We start from the raw sequence: 6,000 nt of genomic DNA, 5'->3' as shown, positions 1-6,000 counted from the left end.
CCGAGACTGGGAGACATTTAGCCAATTAATGGGACTTCGTACAAGTTTGGTTCCACACAACACAGGGCAGAATTTTTTTTTGAAAACGTACGTAATTTGGGAGAGGGACAAGAAGCGGCCTCAAAGGCGCTTTGTACCTCTCGCTCTCCTGGAGCCCATGGGTCTTCAACCCTCAACTCTATTTCCCCCAAACTGCTAGCCGATCTGTTGGGCTGGTTAAGGCCATTCCCCCCTTCAACACACCCCTAAACCATGAGCTCAGTAGACAGCACTGATCACCCCCTGATCCCCCCCGCCCCCAAACACCTTGAGTTCCCATGGGGTGGGGACGACAAGCTGCAGCTAATCTGAGGTGAAAGAGCATGATTTTTGTCTCACCCTATCAACATAAACCTCCTATTCTTTTCGCCCTCGTGTGTTTATCTAGCTTCCCCTTAAATGTATCTACACTATTCACCTCGACCACTCCCTGTGGTAGTGAGTTCCACATTCTCACCACTCTCTGGGTAAAGAGGTTTCTCCTGAATTCCCTCTTGGATTTATTAGTGACTATCTTATATTGATGGCCCCTAGTTCTGGTGTCATAGCAACGGCTGGACTGCTCCGGCCGGGGTATTGCTTTCAGTTGATTGGAGAAAATGCTTCCCACTAATCTTAATAAAGGGCAATTGACTGTAATTGTAGCAACAAAAAAAGTCTGACTTCCTCTCCCTGGGTGGCGTACAATGAACAGGTCCTGCCATCTCCCACGTTCACTTAGCGTGAGCCCTGGCTGAATTTGCTCTTGTCAAACTGTGGGGTATTGGAGCCAAATTGTAGGAACCCAATCATTGTCCTAACTGGGATCTCCCAACTCAACACAGGCAGGGAATCGAACGCTCGGACCTTTTTAGTCTGTATGACTTCAGGATTTGCCAGGTGGTGCTGTTACCCATTAGACCATCGGGGTGGGGCGGGGGGGGGAGGGGAGACCTCTATTACATGTGGTCTTGTCAGTTGATGGATCCGAGATTTTTATACAAACAAAATGGCCATCAGTTTGGGAGAGAGGCTTCAGAAACTCGGTTCTCCGGAGCCACCTAGTGGCCAGGGCCCGCATCTACACCGTGACGGTTGACATAGCAACGCCAAATGGGCCAAGTTGACGTACAGCGGTAAATGCTGAAGAGAAAAGCGTGACCAGAAATTGTGACAGCAGAAAGTAAGGTTTGCGAACAGGTCCCGTGCAAGGTTCTGAACAACGATACAGATGATTAACTGAACGTGGCGCACTCGTCACTGTTCGTTCTCCGTCAGACGTTGTAATCGGGTCGATTGATGTCAAAATGTTGTCAACTTTCCTGGGGGGGGGTTTCTCTTTGATATCTTCCTTCGAAAACAAGTGAGGTTGATCGCTTTCCAGCTTAAGACACGTACCAGGTCTGATACCTGCCGTCTCCCCGAAAATCAGAGTCATGGACGATATAAAACGCACACAAGCGAGTGGCTATTTTTTCTTCAATAAGCTGAATATCTTGGTGAAGGGTCACGGCTGACGGTCCAAGATTGAACTAGAATGGAATAGGCGAGGAGATACGCCGCGGGTTAGTGACGCCAAGTTTAGACTGCAAGGGGAAGGGAAGGCCTGGGGGCAGGGGTTAACATAGAAACATAGAAGATAGGAGCAGGAGTAGGCCATTCGGCCCCTCGAGCCCGTTCCGCCATTTAATGAGATCATGGCTGATCATCCAAATTCAGTGCCCTGACCCTGCTTTCTCCCCATATCCCTTGATCCCTTGAGCCTTAAGAAATATATCCAACTCCTTCTTGAATATATTTAATGAATTGGCCTCAACTGCCTTCTGTGGCAGAGAATGACACAGGTTCACCACTCTCTGGGTGAAGAAATTCCTCCTCATCTCAGTCCTAAATGGCTTACCCCTTATCCTTAGACTGTGACCCCTGGTTCTGGACTCCCCCGCCATCGGGAACATCCTTCCTGCATCTAGTCTGTCTAGTCCTGTTAGAATTTTATAAGTTTCAATGAGATCCCCTCTCATTCTTCTAAACTCTAGCGAATATAAGCCTAGTCGACCCAATCTCTCCTCATACGTCATTCCTGCCATCCCAGGTATCAGTCTGGGGAATCTTCGCTGCACTTCCTCCATGGCAAGAACATCCTTCCTCAGATAAGGCGACCAAAACTGCACACAATACTCAAGGTGTGGTCTCACCAAGGCCCTGTACAGCTGCAGCAAGACATTCATGTTCCTGTACTGGAACCCTCTCACTACGAAGGCCAATATACCATTTGCCTTCTTAACCACCTGCTGCACCTGCATGCTTACCTTCAGCGACTGGTGCACAAGGACACCCAGGTCTCGTTGCACTTCCCCTTCTCCCAATCTATTGCCGTTCAGATAATAATCTGTCTTTCTGTTTTTGCCACCAAAGTGGATAACTTCACAATCACCCAACCTGTCGAAATCATACTGGTGGGTTGAGGAATCCTGGGAACGAGTTAGAGTACAAGCCAATGCGATAAGTCTGAGCATCAACGACGGGAGGAAGAAGAGCAGGCAAGAGGCCATACTCAGTGCATAGGAGGAACAAGAGAGAAATGCTCAGAGAAGGTTGGGCCAAGAAAAGAGAGACCAGAAGAAATGACGGGAGGTGCGAGAGGGATCATCTCTCAGACGACAAGCTTTTCCTTGTATCTGTCAAGTTTTCAAATCCCTCCATGACATCGCGGGCTCCCTATCTCAAGTAACCTCCTCCAGCCCTGCAACACTCCGAGATCTCTGCGCGCCTCCAATTCTGGCCTCTTGCGCATCCCCCGATTTCCTTTGTCCCCACCATTGGCGGCCGTGCCCTCAACTGCTAAGGCCCTAAACTCTGGAATTCCCTCCCTAAATCTCTCCACTTCTCTCTCTCTCCTCCTTTAAGACGCTCCTTTAAACTTACCTCTTTGACCAAGCTTTTGGTCACCTGCCCTAATATCTCCTTATGTGGCTCGGTGTCAAATTTTGTCTGATAATCGCTCCTGTGAAGTGCCTTGGGATGTTTTACTATGTTAACGGCGCTATATAAATGCAAGGTGTTGTTTTTCTCATGGGACGGTGAGAGGCTAGCAGAGTCTCCCTAGATGTGGGGAGTCATTCACCTATTGGATGGACTTACAGAATTAAGGAAGGGTTTGGTGGGAAAGTGGAAATTTAGCTCTTTGGAGACAGCTTTAGCGATGGAGGTGTGGGAGTTCCGATTGAGATCGGAGGGGACAGTGAAGCCGAGAGATTCAGTAGATGAAGAGGGGTGAAGTCATCATTGGCGGTAGATGTTGTTTGGACTTAGGAAAGACATGAATGAAGCCCACGTCGTTCAAGAATCAAGAGGTAAACGATGTTACGCACAGATTTCACAGGAAAGAAATTACATCGCGGAACTGACATGAATTAACTGAGCGGCCTGCGGGTGGCGCTGTCCAGGGAGAGTATAAATACTCAGGCACGGGCTCATCTTGCGCAGGACATTCTTAACAGGAACTAGTGAAGGACACAACTAGACCTCCATGTTGTAAAACAGTTGATTAAAGCTTTGTTTAACGCTTAGACCAAGTGCCTAGTAGTTTTCTTACGTCAGAAACGATATCCTTTCAGACCATCACCGGAATCTAAAACCAGCTTCTAACATTACCGCTACGAGAGGCACCCTTTCTTATACAGTTACGCGTCTTTGTGTGTGTTACGTATGCGTCCATATGTAAATATATAATCATTTTTCACACAGTGTCAGCCGTGGCTCAGTGGGTTGCACTCTCTCTCTCTCTCGCCTCCGAGTCAGACGGTCGTGGGTTCGAGCCCCACTCCAGAGACTCGAGCATATCATCCCGGCCGACACTCCCGGTGCCAGTACTGAGGGAGCGCCGCACTGCCGGAGGTGCCGTCTTTCGGATGAGACGTTAAACCGAGAGCCTGCGTGCCGATTCCAGCGGATATCCACGGTCACGGTGTTATTTGAAGATCAGCGGGTGGAGGGTGGTGGTGAGGGCAGGGGGGGAGCTCTCCCGATGTCCTGGCCAATAATCAACACCACCAAGAACAGGTCAATCTCACTGTTGCTTGTGGCATCCTGCTGTGTGCAAACTGGCTGCAGCGCTTCAGGAAAACTGGGCCTGAAGCGCTTTGGAACGGCCTGAGGATGTGAAAGGCCCTAATTAAGTGCAAGTCCCTTCTTTACTCTAATATATAAACATCGTGCACTAACTGGCACCAAGCTAGAGTCGGTTGCTGTCCCCATATCCCAGCACATGTTGGTACAGTCTCTACTCTTGTGTTTTAGGTCCGCAGTGGGGCTAATGGGGTGAAGTGAAGTCTCCCAGACAGGTTTTGGGTTGTAGTCAGCACAAAAACAAAAAAAAACTAGGCGTGCTGTCAAGGAAGCATTTGGACTTCTACGAGTGGGCCTGGGGGAAGGAGCTGAGGAGATATCATTGCTCCGCTGGATTTCTGCCTGAGGGCGAAACACCACCCCCTCCCCCCCCACCAAATATTTGTGCTATCCCTTCGGTACTGTCGGGCGAGGCGGGGTTGGAGGTGGGGAAGGGTTGGTGGGGATGTCACTGAAACTAATAATCCCTTCAAAACGCCTGTTGCAGGATAGCCAATTTCGAACCTTTATCGAGGGGAGCACTTTGGTGCAACAATAACACATTGACACTAGATAGAAACATAGAAAAAACATAGAAAAATAGGAGCAGGAGTCGGCCATTCGGCCTCTCGAGCCTGCTCCGCCATTCAATATGATCATGGCCGATCCTCTATCTCAATACCATATTCCCGCTCCCTCCCCATACTCCTTGATGCCTTTTGTGTCTAGAAATCTATCTATCTCCTTCTTAAATATATTCAGTGACTTGGCCTCCACAGCCTTCTGTGGTCGAGAATTCCACAGGTTCACCACCCTCTGAGTGAAGAAATTTCTCCTCATCTCAGTCCTAAATGTCCTACCCCGTATCCTGAGACTGTGACCCCTCGTTCTAGAACCCCCCCAGCCAGGGGAAACACCCTCCCTGCATCCAGTCTGTCTAGCTCTGTCAGAATTTTATACGTTTCAATGAGATCCCCTCTCATTCTTCTAAACTCTAGTGAATACAGGCCTAGTCGACCCAATCTCTCCTCAGTCCTGCCATCCCAGGAATCAGTCTGGTGAACCTTCGCTGCACTCCGTCTATTTTGACACTAGATGTCGGTAGTGAGCTCTGCAGGGATTGTGTCGGTGAAGTGAGCATCATTTTCAACCAAGCCTTTTTTGTTTCCTTCCATTGACAACCCTTTTATCCTAGCTCACTGGGAAATGACTCATGAGGTGTTTAGCACCACTTTGGGCCTGGGTCACTGGCCTCCCCCCAATCACACAGCCACAGTCTTTAACATTCCGTTGACGTCCACATCACCCTTTTAATGCCCCTTTCTTCTCCTCTCTTACTTTTGACCACCCCGCAAAAGCAGCTCCGCTTTCCTCTCCTCTCTCTCACTTGGCTCGTTTCCGCTCACGGTAGGCAGCAGCATTTGGCAATCTTCCTGATCAGGGAGTCCTGCCAGCCCTTGGGATCTTCAGGCAACTGGGTCGCTGAGGCTGTGGCAGTGACAGAGACAGCATCAGATTCAGGCTGCGACATTCCCTCCGCCGCTTCTCAACGGGACGCCAAGCTCCCGAGACCGACCGACAGGTAGCGTGGATTCAGGTGTGTGGCTACAGGCCTTCTCGTTAAAAGACTGTAACCCCACCCCTCCCCCCCCCCCAACCCCGGGCTAAACTGGTTCAGTGCCTGAGTCCCTAAAACGACCGCAAAATGAATACAGTGGGTCTGCCACTTGACTCTTTACTTTGTCCGAGACTCGGCCAATGGCCACACACCTAGACTTTCCAGCAGGTCGTTGGGTGGAGGGTTGGAGGGCAGGGGGTTCGCTGGGCAGCAATCGCGAGCGTTAAATCTGCGGCTGAGTTCCCTCTTCCCTGAGC

Source organism: Somniosus microcephalus, unplaced genomic scaffold (genome assembly GCF_052327205.1).
Source record: "Somniosus microcephalus isolate GS21.2 unplaced genomic scaffold, FLI_Smic_1.0 unresolved_chr4, whole genome shotgun sequence".
In the NCBI taxonomy this organism is placed as follows: domain Eukaryota; kingdom Metazoa; phylum Chordata; class Chondrichthyes; order Squaliformes; family Somniosidae; genus Somniosus; species Somniosus microcephalus.
This window is presented reverse-complemented; position numbering follows the sequence as displayed.